The following is an 18860-nucleotide window of genomic DNA, read 5'->3' on the forward strand; positions in this document are numbered from 1 at the left end:
ACTTTTTATTTTTTATTAAATCTCATTAATACTATCAACAAAACCACCCTCAGATGCCATTAAGGAAGAGAAAATCAAATATCATGGATACAAAAGAAAGAGAGGTAACAGATAGATGAGGAAAAATTTATGGAGAAAAAATTTAATATATTGGAAACCTTGCAGTTAAATGACAGAGAATTCAAGATAGAAATCCTAAAAATACTCAGAGATATACAAGAAAACACAGAAAGGCAATTTAGGGAGCTCAGAAAACAACTCAATGAACACAAAGAATATATGTCCAAAGAAATTGAAACTATAAAAACAAATCAAACAGAGATGAAAACTCAATTCACGAGCTGAAAAATGAGGTAACAAGCTTGGCTAATAGAACAGGCCAGATAGAAGAGAGGATTAGTGAAATAGAAGATAAGCAACTTGAGGCACAACAGAGAGAGGAAGAAAGAGACTCAAAAATTAAAAAAAATGAGATAGCCCTACAAGAATTATCTGACTCCATCAGAAAGAATAACATAAGAATAATAGGTATATCAGAGGGAGAAGAGAGAGAAAATGGAATGGAGAACATACTCAACAAATAATAGATGAGAACTTCCCAAGCCTGTGGAAAGAACTAAAGCCTCAAATTCATAAAGCAAACAGAACTCCGAGTTTTCTTAACCCCAACAAACCTACTCCAAGGCACATCATAATGAAATTGGCACAAACGAATGGCAAAGAAAAAATTCTCAAGGCAGCCAGGGAAAAGAAGAATACAACATATAAAGGAAGGCCCATTAGATTATCATCAGATTTCTCAGCAGAAACTCTACAAGTTAGAAGAGAGTGGACCCCAATATTTAAAGTCCTGAAAGAGAGGAACTTTCAGCCACGAATACTATACCCATCAAAGCTATCCTTCAAATATGAAGGAGAAATAAAAACATTCACAGATACAGAAAAGATGAGGGAATTTATCATCAGAAAACCCCCACTCCAGGAATTACTAAAGGGGGTTCTCCAATCAGATACAAAGAACACAAAAAAATAAAGCCACAAGTAAAAGCTCCAAGAAGAACACAATAAAACCAAATTTAAACTGTGACAACAACAAAAAGAAAAGGGGAAGAGGATGGAGATTAACAGTAGCAAAAGACGATGGAGTGCAAAAGTACTCACAAAATAGTGTGCTACAATGAACAGGGTAGGAACCCTTTTCATTACCTAAACGTAACCACCATTGAAAAAACCACCACAGAAGCACATGAGATAAAAAAGATAGCAACAGTGGAAAGATGTATGGAATACAACCAAATAAAAACAAAAGATAAAAAAACAAAAGAGAAGGATCAAACAAGACACAAAACTAACAGAAAGCAATCTATAAAATGGCAATAGGGAACTCACAAGTGTCAATAATTACACTAAATGTAAATGGATTAAACTCACCAATAAAAAGACACAGAGTAGCAGAATGGATTAAAAAAGAAAATCTAACTGTATGCTGCCTACAGGAAACTCATCTAAGTAACAAGGATAAAAACAAATTCAAAGTGAAAGGCTGGAAAACAATACTCCAAGCAAATAACATCCAAAAAAAAGCAGGCGTAGCAATACTCATATCTGATAATGCTGACTACAAGACGACAAAAGTACTCAGAGACAAAAATGGCCATTTCATAATGGCTAAGGGGACACTGAATCAAGAAGACATAACAATTCTTAATATATATGCACCAAAACAAGGAGCACCAAAATATATATGACAGCTACTTATTGACCTTAAAACAAAAACTGACAAAAATACAATCATACTTGGAGATCTCAATACACTGCTGACGGCTCTAGATCGGTCATCCAAACAGAGAATCAACAAAGATATAGTGGCTTTAAACAAAACACTAGAGCACCTGGATATGATAGACATCTATAGGACATTTCATCCCAAAGTGACTGAGTATACATTTTTCTCCAGTGTACATGGATCATTCTCAAGAATTGACCATATGTTGGGCCACAAAAACAACATCAGCAAATTCAGAAAAATCGAAGTTGTACCGAGCATATTTTCTGATCATAAAGTCTTGAAACTAGAATTCAACTGCAAAAAGGAGGGAAAAAATCCCACAAAAATGTGAAAACTAAACAACATACTTTTAAAAAATGAATGGGTCAAAGAAGAAATAAGTGCAGAGATCAAAAGATATATACAGACTAATGAAAATGACAATATGACATATCAGAATCTATGGGATGCAGCAAAAGCAGTGATAAGAAGGAAGTTCATATCACTTCAGGCATATATGAACAAACAAGAGAGAGCCCAAGTGAACCACTTAAGTTCACAACTCAAGGAACTAGAAAAAGAAGAACAAAGACAACCCAAAACCAGTCGAAGAAAGGAGATAATAAAAATCAGAGCAGAAATAAATGAAATAGAGAACAGTAAAACTATAGAAAAAATTAACAGAACAAAGAGCTGGTTCTTTGAAAAGATCAATAAAATTGACAAACCCTTGGCAAGATTTACCAAGGAAAAAAGAGAAAGAACTCATATAAACAAAATCCAAAATGAAAGAGGAGAAATCACCACGGACACCGTAGATATACAAAGAATTATTGTAGAATACTATGAAAAACTTTATGCCACTAAATTCAACAATCTAGAAGAAATGGATAAATTCCTAGAACAATACAGCCTTCCTAGACTGAGTCAAGAAGAAGCAGAAAGCCTAAACAGACCTATTAGTAGAGAAGAAATAGAAAAAAACATTAAAAACTTCCCCAAAAATAAAAGTCCAGGCCCTGATGGCTATACCAGCAAATTTTATCAAACATTCAAAGAAGACTTGGTTTCTATTCTACTGAAAGTCTTCCAAAAAATTGAAGAAGAAGCAATACTTTCAAACACATTTTATGAGACCAACATAACCCTCATACCAAAACCAGGCAAGGATGGCACAAAAAGAGAAAACTACAGACCAATATCTCTAATGAATACAGATGCTAAAATACTAAACAAAATACTAGCAAATCAAATACAACAACATATTAAAAAAATAATACATCATGATCAAGTGGGATTCATCCCAGAATCTCAAGGATGGTTCAACATACGTAAAACGGTTAATGTAATACACCATATCAACAAAACAAAGAACAAAAACCACATGATCTTATCAATAGACGCAGAAAAGGCTTTCGATAAAATACAACACAATTTTATGTTTAAGACTCTCAACAAAATGGGTATAGAAGGAAAATAGCTCAACCTGATAAAGGCCATATATGATAAACCATCAGCTAACATCATATTAAATGGCACAAAACTGAAGGCTTTCCCCCTTCAATCAGGAACAAGACAGGGTTGTCCACTCTCTCTACTGTTATTTAATGTGGTACTAGAGGTTCTAGCCAGAGCAATCAGACAAGACAAAGAAATAAAAGGCATCCATATCAGAAAAGAAGAAGTAAAGGTATCACTTTTTGCAGATGATATGATCCTATACATCGAAAACCCCAAAGAATCCACAAAAAGACTACTAGAAACAATAAGCCAATACAGTAAGGTCGCAGGATACAAAATTAACATACAGAAGTCAATAGCCTTTCTATATGCCAACAATGAAACAATTGAGAATGAACTCAAAAGAATAATCCCCTTCACAATTGCAACAAAAAAAAAATAAAATACTTAGGAATAAACATAACAAAGAATGTAAAGGACTTATATAATGAAAACTATAAACCATTGTTGAGAGAAATTGAGAAAGATATAATGAGATGGAAGAATATTCCTTGTTCTTGGTTAGGAAGAATAAATATAATCAAGATGGCTATATTACCCAAAGCAATGTACAAATTTAATGCAATTCCCATCAAAATTCCAATGACATTTTTTAAAGAAATAGAGCAAAAAATCATCAGATTTATATGGAACTATAAAAAACCCCGAATAGCCAAAGCAATCCTAAAGAAAAAGAATGAAGCTGGGTGCATTACAATACCTGACTTCAAACTCTATTATAGGGCCACGACAATCAAAACTGCTTGGTATTGGCAGAAAAATAGACACTGAGACCAATGGAACAGAATAGAAAACCCAGAAATAAAACCACATATATATAGTCAAATAATTTTTGATAAAGGGGCCAACAACACACAATGGAGAAAAGAAAGCCTCTTCAATAAATGGTGCTGGGAAAACTGGAAAGCCACATGCAAAAGAATGAAACTGAACTACAGTTTGTCCCCCTGTACTAAAATTAACTCAAAATGGATCAAAGATCTAAACATAAGACCTGAAACAATAAAGTACATAGAAGAAGATATAGGTACTCAACTCATGGACCTGGGTTTTAAAGAGCATTTTATGAATTTGACTCCAATGGCAAGAGAAGTGAAGGCAAAAATTAATGAATGGGACTACATCAGACTAAGAAGTTTTTGCTCAGCAAGAGAAACTGATAACAAAATAAACAGAAAGCCAACTAAATGGGAAATGATATTTTCAAACAACAGCTCAGATAAGGGCCTAATATCCAAAATATACAAAGAACTCATAAAACTCAACAACAAACAAACAATCCAATAAAAAAATGGGAAGAGGACATGAACAGACACTTCTCCCAGGAGGAAGTACAAATGGCCAACAGATATATGAAAAGATGCTCATCTTCTTTAGTTATTAGAGAAATGCAAATCAAAACTGCAATGAGATACCACCTCACACCTGTTAGATTAGCTATTATTAATAAGACAGGTAATAGCAAATGTTGGAGAGGCTGTGGAGAAAAAGGAACCCTCATCTACTGTTGGTGGGAATGTAAAGTAGTACAACCATTATGGAAGAAAGTATGGTGGTTCCTCAAAAAACTGCAAATAGAACTACCTTATGACCTAGCAATCCCTCTACTGGGTATATACCCCCAAAACTCAGAAACATTGATACATAAAGACACATGCAGCCCCATGTTCATTGCAGCATTGTTCACAGTGCCAGGACATGGAAACAACCAAAAAGCCCGTCAATAGACAACTGGATAAAGAAGATGTGGCACATATACACTATGGAATACTACTCAGCCATAAGAAATGATGACATCAGATCATTTACAGCAAAATGGTGGGATCTTGATAACATTATACGAAGTGAAATAAGTAAATCAGAAAAAACCAGGAACTGCATTATTCCATACGTAGGTGGGACATAAAAGTGAAACTAAGAGACATTGATAAGAGTGTGGTGGTTACGGGGCAAGGGGGGAAAGGGAGAGGGAAAGGGGGAGGGGGAGGGGCACAAAGAAAACTAGATAGAAGGTGACAGAGGACAATCTGACTTTGGGTGATGGGTATGCAACATAATTGAAAGACAAGATAACCTGGACTTGTTGATCTTCGAATATATGTAACCTGATTTATTGATGTCGCCCCATTAAAAAAATAAAATTATAATTAAAAAAAATAAAAAAATAATAATAACGTTAAAAATAAAAAAATTTAAAAAAAAGCTCTGCTTCTTAAGCCACCCAGTCTAGAATATTAGCAGACTAATATATGAAAAAAAAAATTTTATTACCCAAAAATATATTATATGTAAGAAAAGCAAATTAAATTCTTGATAATATCCTTTTATTTATTGCTTTTTTAAATGACTAGCTGATATTCTAGAAACATCCATCATGAGCAATATATTTGATCCAATATTTTAACGTTCTGATTCAATATATATATATATTTAAGGTATATTCAATACATTGTGCTCATTTTTTAAATAAAATGATTACAAGTTAGGCCATATAAACTCAATAAATTACCTATTTTTTTGCCACAAACTCATTATATTGGTGGCTTTTTTTATTTTTGGAAAAATAAGATATCTAAATCTCATCTTTTTACATTTTCTACCCAATATCTGGAATTAGTCATTTGCTAAGGAACTCTGGTTTCTTTCAGTGGGAAATGGTATTTAGAGACTAAAATTTGAGTTTTGGAGATAGAAAATATCTAAGAGGAAAAAAATTCCAAGTTATTACCAATTATAAATTTAAGATTAGCTTGACCAGGTGGTGGTGCAGTGGATAGAGCATCAGCCTGGGACACTGAAAACCCAGGCTCAAAACCCCAAGGTCACTGGCTTGACCCTGAAAGGTCACTGGCTTGAAGCTCAAAGTCGCTTGCTTAAGGCCAAGGTCACTGGCTTGAGCAAGGGGTCACTGGCTCTGCTTGAGTTCCCTGGTTAAGGTACATATGAGAAAGCAATCAATGAACAACTAAGGTGCTGCAACTTATCCCTTCCTATCCATCTCTCTCTCTCTCTCTCTCTCTCTCTCTCTTTCTCTCTCTCTCTCTCTCTCACACACACACACACTAAAAAAAGAAAAGAAAGAGAGAAAGAAAGAAAGAAAAAAGAAAGAAAGAAATTTAAAATTAGAAAGATTTTTTTTTAATTTGTAAGCAAGTAACTTTCATTTACATACAAAGATGATGCTAATATCATTCATACATACAACATGAAATCATATTTAATTCTTGACTGGTTTATCAGGACTTTCTTACTGATGTGTGTGTGTGTGTCTGTGTGTGTGTGTTTATTGATATGCCTGATTTAGATTACTGATCTAGATTATAATTGAGATCCATGGCCATGGAGTCGAAAGAACCTGGTGGCCCATGCAATAATGGAATTCATTACATACATATCATTAAATCACAGCACTTTTTAATTGCAATCACTTATAAAAACATACAGTTTAATCATCAAATCAAATATTCAAGGAACAGAAGTAAGAAGTATGTAGAAGTATGTAGGGAATGAGAACAGAAAGGATACGAGTTAAAATTCAGTGAAGACTGTGAGTGAGGGAGGGAAAGATTGACATCAAGGGGTCATGAGGGAAATTTACAGAGTAACACAAATATTCTATATTTTTACTGAGATGGTGGTTACAGGGCTATATGCTTTTATGACTTCACTGAGTTCACTTAAAATGGGTTTGTGCTATTGTATGCAAATTATATCTCAGTATAGGAATTTCAGAAAACCCTTTGGCGATCACAGTCAAAATTCTTAAGCCAAACATTACCCTCTCCAACATAGTAGCTCATTTTACAGATGAAATAAGGAGAAAGGGAGAATTTGGGTGACTGTAATCAATGGAAGTTAACCAAGACAAGAATGAGCCTCCAGACTCAGGTCAGTCCTTTTCCTGCAGTGACCATGAATTGAGCTTACTGGCCATGATGCCTATAATTGGAGTCATTTTTTATATAACAATAAAATTGTTCAAACAGTGGAGGTGCTAAGCAAGTCAATCTGAAATTGTCGTTGAAGTTATTTTTTGAATCTACATTAACTTATTTTTCTTAAACCTCTTTTTAGGTTTTCATGGCTAATATATATTTGTAAACACTTTATCATCTCTGTTTAGTTGTAGAGTTAAAAGTTCCAATATCAATTTTTTTAGATGCTTTCAGAAATATTAGGCTGGCTTTTTCAGGAGAGAATTTCAAAAACAATTTTAAGAATACCTTGCCTAAAGTAAATGAATTTAGATAAGATTGTTAAGTAGAAAGGAGACATGATGTATGAAATGGTGATGCGAGTAATTAAATCAATTGGAGAGAAACATGAAATAATGAATGTATAAACAACATCACTGTTTGATATTTGTACAAATGTGATTTAAAAATAAGGATATTGAGAAGTCCAAGAAAATCTGAATTCCAGATAAGATAGTAAAATATTTTTACATTCGCTTTACTGATATTGATATTTGGCATTATTAAATTAGGAACAAGTGAATTATATCAACAGAGGAAAAGGCTTGTTCAAACCGTTGGTCCCTATTGTTAAATTCTTTACCTTGTGAGGTTCAGGTGCCTTCAGTTCACCGTGGTTACCACTAGATGGCATTCTGGCAAACATCGGATCATAAAGGAATCAACTTTTCTTGGTTTGGGGAATTCCAAAATATCACCCACCCTCCTAAACAAATTACACTTTTCCCCTCCTTCAGCAAAATATATCCATGGATATAGCTAATAATTTCAAGTTCTTTGAAATTCTTTCTCCAAAATCCTTTTCAATTTTCCCTTATGGTTCTTACTGAAGAAATGCTCACGCTGATACTTAGCTTTAATCGGGGCTAAATTCTGGACACATTCTTAAATATGAAGTAGTTTCCACTCTCTTAAAGTCTCTTAAACAGATTATGGCTTCTGCCAAATTCATTCCACAATAGTTAGTTCTCAACAGAATCAACAACCGAAAAAATATTCATAGTAAATTACTAAGGACAATCCTATCAATATATGCATGCCCAACTCTAAAAGAAATGCTGATTTTTCTAGCCCACTCTTGTAAATCTTTTCTGAAATGCTCTCAGTAAAATATTCCTGATGGCAAATAATCTCTTTTTCTTTATTTTATTACTATGAACATTAATCTCTCTGAATTTTATGATTCCAAACTCTATTGAAACAAAAATACCTTCTCTTAATAGCCTAGTGCATCAGGATAACTTCATTTTTCACTTAATTAAATAGCAATTTAAATGTTTCCATTTGTACTTGTTAAAGGTATAATGTGAAAAGAATCTTGTCTCTTTGGCCCTTCTCCAAATCTTTTACAAATTCAATTATGTAAGTCATAATACAGGAACTTCTATTACGTCCTGAAACCTATGGCATCTCTGTTCACCTCTCAGGGTAAGTGGAACACGAATCAGCCTAGTGTGTATAACCTGTGCTTTGAACAGTCTTTAGATTGATCTAAACTCACCTTTTAAATATGGAAAAATAATTCAGTTAACATGGTATATGTAAGGTAAACAAAGTCCACCAATGCTAATATATAAGTGTTTTATACTGAATGAAAAACAAATTATTTGGTAATAAGAGCTTCTACTCTGTTTCTCAAAAACAAAACCTAGACAACAGAAAATACCATTTGTTCCACAGTGTCTCTCATGAGCGGGTTAACAGAGAAATCATTTCCACAAGAAAATTGTTCAGATTGTGCATTTCAAGGAGAACTAAATGTTTAGTACTCCAAAATTAAACTTTTAAAAATCTATGCAAAATAGCCTTAAAAAGTATTCTAAGTAAACATTTCAATTAGGAAATAAAAATGAATTGATAATTTTTTCACTTAGCAAGTTATTCAAATCAAATATCTGCTTTGGTATGTAGTGATTACCTCAACAGTATTTTATAAGATTTTAAAAATCTTTTTTTTTTTTTAATTTTTAATAAATTTTTATTAATGGTAATGGGATGACATTAATAAATCAGGGTACATATATTCAAAGAAAACATGTCTAGGTTATTTTGTCATCAAATTATGTTGCAAACCCCTCGCCCAAAGTCAGATTGTCCTCCGTCACCCTCTATCTAGTTCTCTGTGCCCCTCCCCCTCCCCCTAACTCTCTCCCTCCCTCCCTCCCATGTCCTCCCTCCCCCCCCCCCACCCTTGGTAACCACCACACTCTTGTCCATGTCTCTTAGTCTCATTTTTATGTTCCACCAATGTATGGAATCATGTAGTTCTTGTTTTTTTCTGATTTGCTTATTTCACTCCTTATAATGTTATCAAGATCCCACCATTTTGCTGTAAATGATCTGATGTCATCATTTCTTATGGCTGAGTAGTATTCCATAGTGTATATGTGCCACATCTTCTTTATCCAGTCTTCTATTGAAGGGCTTTTTGGTTGTTTCCATGTCTTGGCCACTGTGAACAGTGCTGCAATGAACATGGGGCTACATGTGTCTTCACGTATCAATGTTTCTGAGGTTTTGGGGTATATACCCAGTAGAGGGATTGCTGGGATGCATGTGGGAGTCTGTCTCTCTGCCTCCCCTACTCTCACTAAAATAAAAGAATATTATTATTCTTTTAAAAGAAAAATATTATTCTTTTATTTTAGTGAGAGTAGGGGAGGCAGAGAGACAGACTCCCACATTATTCTTTTATTTTAGTGAGAGTAGGGGAGGCAGAGAGACAGACTCCCACATGCACCCTGCCCAAGATCCACTCAGCATGCCCACTAAGGGATGATGCTCTGCCCATTTGGAGCTGCTGCTCTATTGCTTGGCAACCAATTTTTTTTTTAAGCACTTGAGTCAGAGGTCACTGGAGCCATCCTCAGCACCCAAGTCCAACTTGAGGCATGGCTATGGGAGGAGAAGAGAGAGAGAAGAGGGAGGGGTAGAGAAGCAGATGCTTTCTTCTCCTGAGTGCCCTGACTGGGAATCAAACCCAGGACATCCACATATGGGGCTGATGCTCTGCCACTGAGCAAACCGACCAGGGTCAAAAGAATATTTTAATAACTTTACAAAAACATTATGATTGAAAATAAAGAAGCAATATGGCTTCAGTCTTGATTCTTGGAATGGTAGGACAGAACTTTTCTTTGGGATTGGGACATTTATATCTCTCAAAACATTGTCTCTAAATGTACTGCATTAGAGAAAATTCTTTATACTAAGTTGGTGACTTTAGATGTTCCTTTCTCTTTACTTTATTTTAGTGATAATTGATTCTATAATTTTCTTCAGGGAAAATATCCAGTGAATTCAAAATTATACTTTGATTTTGTTTTGCCTTTGTTCTAATACTTTCAATAAAGAAGATTCTGAAAGTAACTCTCCATAGAACACTACAGCTGAAGCTCACCTAAATGAAAGAGTCACTAAGATCTTGGGACAATTCATAGGGGTGGTAGGTGACATGTTTCAGCCAAAGCAGCATGAAGATGTTTGGCACATTCACAGAATGGTAATTGGACAAGTGAGACCCATATTTTCCTTTTCTAATCATTATTAGGCCTCCCCTATTTAAAAAGTATTTTTTAAATAAACAGAGAGAAGAGGATGGGATCAGATAAAGGAAAGAGATTGGTGAAATTATATATACATAACACAGCGTTATAGAGAGCAGGACAGCAAATCCTGGAGGGAAGAGGGGAGGGCGTTGAGGGGAGGGAGGCAAGGAAAATGTTGAGGGGAACATGGAGGTATGGGGGATGTATTCAGTGGGACACTTGAATCTATGTAAACAATAAATTAAAATAATAAAAAAACAAAAAATGAATAAACAGAGTTAAGAAAAATACAGAAATGGAAAAAGAAAGACAACACAACTAATTTACTTTCTCTTTGTATTTTACAGATTTGTAATGAATTATTTTCTGTATAACTAGACTGGAGAAAACATGTTTTGAAATTATTTAAGAATATTCTGTTTTTGCCTGGCCAGGCGGTGGTGCAATAGATAGAGCGTCCGACTGGGATGCGGAGGGCCTAAGTTCAAGATCCCTAGGACGCCAGCTTGAGCGCGGGCTCATCTGGTTTGAGCAAAAGCTCACCAGCTTGGACCCAAGGTCGCTGGCTCGAGCAAAGGGTTAGTTGGTCTGCTGTAGCCCCATGGTCAAGGCACATATGAGAAAGCAATCAATGAACAACTAAGGTGTCGCAACAAAAAACTGATGATTGATGCTTCTCATCTCTCTCCGTTTCTGTCTATCTGTCCCTATCTATCCCTATATGTCTCTGAAAATAAAATAAAATAAAATAATATGAAGAAAAAAAGATTACCCTGTTTCTTAGTAGTGGATTAAAAAACGTTAGTAAGTATATGAATGTACATAAGTAATTTCTTTTATAGAGCAAAATTTCTGTCTTATTAGATGTTCAACAGACTTAACAGCAATAGAGTTTTATAAGTAGCTTTAAAATATTTAGACTATTTTACTTTATTTTCTCTGGAAAATATGTATTTATATATTTTTTATATTACCTACTGTGGAATTAGGGGGAAATATAATAGCATTTGAGATTTTTCATTCTACTCTTTGAACAGAAAGACATTTTTTAACAAAATAATTTTCAAGAGATTATTAAATATATCTCATAGGCAGCCCTTGATTTTTTAAATAACTATGCTTCTTGTTTAAAAAGAAAGAAGGAACCATACAATGCAATATTGTGTACACTAAAAAATACACTTATTTTAAAAAGAGTCAATATCAGGTTCTGAAATGGAATTTTGTTTTCTTTATGGGAGGAAAATGAAGTTTTCTCTTTAATAGACTATGTATCCCAAGATGATTTCAAAGTATTTTCACTTAGAAAGGCTAGCTGCTATTACAGATACATTTTCAAAGCTCGCCAAAGCCTCCGAAGGGATGATGAAAATGACTATAGCGCGACCTTCAGGTTTCCTTTGTTTCACAAAAGGGCTAAGATAGCATTTTTGTCATTTTTCTTTCAGCTCTGGTCTTTCATCATAAATATCAAGGCATGTAGTTATACCTTTTTTCTACCTTACCATATTCTGCCTGTTTTTCTATTTATGGTGATGGTATTTTCTCTCTTTTTCCACAATAATTTATTTTGTTTATTGAAACTTTAACAGCAATCTCATAATTTGTTGGATAAAATAAATTGTGAACATAATGACTATTAAACTCAATAAATATTTCTTAAACAGGATATTTTTTTATCAAAGGCAACATCACACACAGAGAAAATTCTCTATTAGGCTGTCACATGTACTACATTAATAGAAGGGTGATTTGACCTAGAGGTGGGATTTTATTATTAATGTTTATTATGAGAAATAGGCTTATCTAACCCCATGCAATCTCGAATTTTTCTATTTTTACTTTACTTCTCACACTAAATCTACCTTCTAATGAGTCTTATTATTCTATCTCAATAGATAGTTGAAATATTTAGCCCTGGACCTGTGGTTCCCAAATATTTACTTATTATATAATCTTAAATTAGAACTATGCTAAAGAGGTCAATGTGACAAATTAGCAATATTTTTCTTACTAATTCCCAAAAGCTATATATTAACATAACATTCAAGATTAAGGCAGCAGACACACAATAATTTTGTATACAGTATGTCCTTTCTTTAAGCATTAGATAAAATATTGAGAAGTTATAAATCAGATGACTATATATATATGTTAGAATTTATTATATATATATGTTAGAATTTATTTCCACATTTGCTTCCATTAATATTCCAGAGGTTGCATTTATAAAAAATACCAATAATAACTTGTCTCTCAGTTTAATAGAAATTGTACCTAGCCTCTGGTTACTCACCAAAAGGAGAAAAACAAGTGTATATATAGCTGGGCTCTGACACCAGACAGCCCGAAAGTCCCCATTTATTTTCTTCTAAATGAGCAACTTTTGCCAAGTTATTCAACCTCTATAAGCTCCAGTTTCCTAGCTATAAAATGGACACAGCAATAATTACAACTACATAAAAACATTGGGAACAGTAAACAAGAAAATGTGTGCAAAGAATTTGGCCCAGTGCAAGGCAATCATGAGTTTAATTGATTATTAATATGAGCTACTATTATTTTGTTGATTTTGATTGTGCCAATTTACTGTACTCAGTTTATGCATATGAGAAAATTTTGATGCATAGTTATGTAAAATAGGCGCGTTTAATGAAGAAGGCTGACCATACCTGCCTCAGAAAGGTAGCTGGCTTTGGAAAGCTGCGCTGAGACCGGAGAACAGGCTACTGCTTTGACCCAAGGCAGGAAGGTCCTGTGAGCAAGGGGGAAGAAACTAAAGTGCAGCAGGATCAAGCAACATGAACTACAAAAAACAAAGAGTGAGGAATTGAAGAAAGCAATGAGAAAGCATGCTGAGCTTGATAAAAATCAAACATTTAACCCATGAAACAAAAGGAACATGGCACGCATGTTGGAATTTGAGACTAGCTAGACAACAACATCAGGGTGAGATTTCCTTGCAATGGCTACGAATAATCTGCTATCACCAAGTTAGAACATTTAAAGGGTCATCTATATTGCATAGGATGACCAAAAACAGGGTTCATCTGAAAAAAACACTAGGTTTGGGATTGGGGCCCTACATTCAGTTCACCTTCTTTTTACCAACAGCATCTGTTTCAGCAAATCCATAACCTCTTTGATCTTTTTTCTTTGTAGAACTGATGGCGGATAGGGCTGTGGTGAGGAGAGAGTGAGTCATGTCAAGAGAGAGAGAAGAGGGTGCCAAGGCCAATAAAAGGTTCTACATGGATGGTAGGGAGCGAGGGGTCCACTGCAGCATTTTGTAAGAGTGGTGAACCTGAGATACCTGGCCTGTTCATCACTAAAAGAATATTAAAATAGAGAACCTGATATCCATACTATTAAATGTTAGGCAGACATTCAAAACACCTCTGCAGTTCCCAAATGAAAAGTTTCTCTTGGAAGAAAAAAAGAAAGATGTAAGAGTAAGAGAATCTATTTACAAAGATCCCATTTTATTTATTTCAAAAAATGTTCTGGAGGGCTAAATAGCAAAATATTCGTATATCTAAGCTTAGAGTTTGGAAAAAGAAGAAAAGATAGAGGCAGGAAAAAATGTCCTCTTTTTCTTTTGAAGTATACTAATATATTTTTTTCACAAAAGGGATGAAGCACTGTAGAACTGAGTCAATTATTTGTGTGTACATTAATATTCTCTATATCTACATCTATATCTATATAGCAAGCTTCGGAAAAACTGGCATTTGATTTCCATGTCAGAACTGGAAAGGCTGCTAAATATTACTAATCAAATCAAATCACAATGAAATATCATAAATTGCTAAGTATAGGAGCAAAGATGAACATAATTGGTAATACCTAGGGTTGAAGAATATAAACTTATTTGGAGGTCAGCCTGCCAATATGTATCAAATTTTAAAAAGGGCACATTATTTTATTTAGCAGTTTAACTTACGGAGCTTTATCATGGAAATAAATCCTACAGTGCACTGTACAGATACTAATTCACTGTAGCGTTTATTTTCTAATTTGAAGAAAATCTACATTTTTCTTTAATATGGGATTATGTATAAATTGAGCATGTTACATACAACTGAATATTTTGTAGTGATTAAAAATAATATGGCAATTCTCTAATGCATTAATATAAAAACATGTCCATGATCATGTTGATGTAAAAATATGGATATATAGATATGGTTACAAAATGAAATTTAACATATATTTGTCATTACATCTTGTGCTTTGGAAGAAAAATTTATCTGAATGGCCAAATTGTTTATAGTTATTATCTCTGGCATGTGAAAATACCAGGGATTGGGGGTAAAGACTTAACATTCTATTGTTTTAGGGGTTTTTTAAATAACATTTATATTATTTTAGAATTTCAAAACAATAACATAAGTCCATTTTGGAGAAAAAAATTAAGTGATATGTTTTATTCTTACAAACACATAGGACAATAGGCAAAGAACCCTTATCTTCAGTATCATGGCTTTCTGAGTTGCTTGATGAAATCTCAGGAGTTCTCTTCCTCTGCCTTAGGACCTGACACATCCCTTACCGGAGGTTCCATCCAGTTAACATCTAAGTAGCCATCATTGTTATCAGATTCACTGTTGGGTATCACAGGGCTTGTGTTCAAGTTTCCTTATTTTACTTAATAATGACCCCAAAGCTCAAGAAAAGTGATGTTGACAGTTCCAATTTGCCAAAGAGAAGTTATAAAGTGCCTCCTTAGAGTGAAAAAGTGAAAGTTTTTGACTGAATAAGAAAAGATAAAAATCCTATGCTGAGGTTGCTAAGATCTACAGTAAAAATGAATCTTCTATCCTTGAAATTGTGCAGAAGAAATTTATTATAATCTTGATCTGACAAAAGTTTTGTAATAGCCGAATGCTAGCTACGTCATGATGCCAACATCATTCACCTCAGTGCATCTCATCACTTCATCATCTCAGACCATCACAAGAAGTGTAAGGGCGAGTGCAGAACAGTAAGATATTTTGACAAAGACCACATTTGCATAACTTTTATTACAGAATATTGTTATAATTGTTTTATTTTATTATTAGCTATTATTAATCTTTTATGTGCCTAATTTATAAATTGAACTTTATTATAGATATGCATGTATAGGAAAACACATAGTATATTTAGGGTTCAGTATGATCTGAGGGTTCAAGCATCCTATGCAGATCTTGGAGTGCATCCCCCCAGATAAGGGCGATTACTGTAGCCATTCGAGGCAAATGTCTATTGTCCAACTGGAGAGCATGTGGCAGTGTGACAGGTGGAATGAGAAAAAACAGAGAGAGAAAACCCAAGGAATCACCAGGGCAGAAGAAAGCCAGTTTCCAACCATTAACATAAAATCAGGTGTTAGTGGTGCAAACATTAAACCACAGATTTATGAGTATATGAGTAATTTCATAACTAGGACCCAGCCAACAAGGGAAATGGTGAGTGGGTCATGAAACCATAAAACAAAATTAAAAACTAAGTTGCCTGTTAAGTGGGGTTTCTCTATACTCAGGGTAAGAGGGGGAAGGAGGAAATATCCAAATGAAATTAATTGATCAAGAACAGGGCATGTAGGTGTCAGCAACAGAGAATCTGACAGCATCTCCTGCAACTAAAGCAAGGACATATTTATTATTCTGCGACAGGAAATCTAAAAGCTGAAGAAGCAAGAGACAGAGAACAACAAGAAATTTACTTGAAAAAAAATTAAGTTTCCAAGAGCCCAACTGGACTACCATCAATCTGATTCTGTAATAAGTGCCTTTTTTAAGTGTCCTTTTTAATACCTTTAATTAAATGAGTGTCCACAGTTGACTTCCACTTTTGGGAAAATGGCTAAGAGGTGAGACGTATTAAAACTTAGAACTTCATGCCAAATATTATATGATTATAATATTAAATTATAATTGTATTTTAATTTAGTATTGATGATATTATTTTGGCCTCCCAAAATTTATTTTTAAAATTTCCATACTAGATAATATCTAGATATCATGCCTAAAACACAGAAAAGAAATATTTTAAAAATGCCTTTTGGAGGGCACAAAACAAAAGGATATTCTTCCATCCAGAAAAGTGCATGCAAGTATAAAGCAAATTGCGAGTAGGTGTTATAGCCACTTGGATGCTGTTGGGACTTTGCTACATGCAGGAGTGTAAAGTCTTGGTGTTCTAGGGCTGAATGAATAGGATGTAAGGCTGAGGACTCACGCATGGTGGAGTGTTAGAACATGACTTTGTCCCTGCACCAGGATCCTCAGAGGACCATACTGTAGTGAGGTAGAAAAATATATCTGTGTACTGGCAAGTGAAGCCAATAGGAAAACACTGTTCTTTTAACCTGAGCTCTGGATAGGAAAAAAGAAAAGGAATCCTGCTCCCCTCTGCCTCCCACTCTCCCCACAGACCTCCTTGAGCATGTGTAATTCTTTCTTCACATGGGATTGGGATTGAAATGGCACTTCCCACATGCTCTTGGAAACCTCAAACTGAGAAATTAGATTCTGAACTTCCCTTCACCTAGAATAAGGCAGTTTCTCCAAAGAGACATCCCTTGATTCACATCTCACAGAATTTCCACAGATTTAAATCAGTCAAATATGAGTTCAGAAACATAATTTAAAAACACAAGGAAATACAGTCATCATGATACTTACTGAATTTAATTACTAGTTAGGAAAATATTTTTAATTTCCAAAGTAATCCTGTGGCTTTGTTTGTTTCCAAAGGTATAGTTTATTTATAGTTTTGATTCATATTTTATGATTTATGAGCAACTATTTCTAATTTTTGTAATATATTGGGGTTAATATTAATGCAATATAAATACTTGAAAAGACATGTGTTATCTATTTTTAAATACTGTTAAATATTGTTAATTATGTCATTCAAATCTAATTTTTATTTGATCTGTGATATGCAAAGAGAGTTCATATGGTCTAATGTAGCTTTCCCATTGTAGTTCTTGAATTTTTTATATACCATATTTCTCCATGTATAAGATGCACACTTTTTCAAAACCTTTGGGGTCTAAAAACTAAGTGCATCTTATATAGTGGTTGTAGATTATTTTTACTTGCATTTCCCACTTTTTCCGTGTGTGTTTTTGTACTCATTGTGGTAGATTTTTTTTCACTTGTATTTCCTGCATTTTCATGCTTGTCTTTGCACTCATTGTTTAGCACTTGTTACCAGTATATTATGATAGGTTACATTTTGCCACGTTCGGTCCAGAAATGGCTCAGAAAATTTTTCGTACAGTGCTGAATTCAAGTTAAAAGTGATCCAGTTTAGCCTGACCTGTGGTGGTTCAGTGGATAAAGCACTGACCTGGAACGGTGAGGTTGTGGGCTTGAAACCCTGGGCTTGCTTGGTCAAGGCACATATGGGAGTTGATGCTTCCTGCTACTCCCCCCTTCTCTCTCTCTCACTGTCTCTCTCTCCTCTCTCTAAAATAAGTAAATTTTTTTAAAAGTGATCCAGTTTGCAAAAGTGAATGGAAATCGTGCTGCTGAACGTAAGTTTGGTCTTCCTCCAACTGAGAAATCAATCTGAGCCTGGCTACGGGAATAAAAAACCCTACTGAAAATGCCACAGCAGAAGAAGGCCATAGGAGGCAAGTCAGCAAAATGGCCTGATTTAGAGAGGGAATTGAAGATGTGGATTGAAGAGAAAAGAGCAGTTGGAATTTCTATGCATAAACATGGTTCAGCATGAAGCAAGAATTGCTGATGAAAAAGAAGTTACTGATTTCAAAGGAGGGCACAACCAGTGCTTCAGGTGCGTGAAATGGAATGGACTAAGCGTGCATACATACACCAGACTTGCTCAAAAGATATCTGAAAGCTATGAGCAGAAGGTCCTTGAATTTCATCATTTTGTCATTCAATGTCAGAAGACACATCAGTTCGAGTTGGGACTGATTGCAAATATGGGCGAAGTCTCCCTTCAATTTGATGTCCCAAGTAATAGAACTGTTGATAAGACAAGGGTGAAAACTGTAATTTTGAAGACAAGTGGACATGAAAAGAACCATTA

This window comes from Saccopteryx bilineata, chromosome 3, assembly GCF_036850765.1.
Source record: "Saccopteryx bilineata isolate mSacBil1 chromosome 3, mSacBil1_pri_phased_curated, whole genome shotgun sequence".
NCBI lineage: Eukaryota > Metazoa > Chordata > Mammalia > Chiroptera > Emballonuridae > Saccopteryx > Saccopteryx bilineata.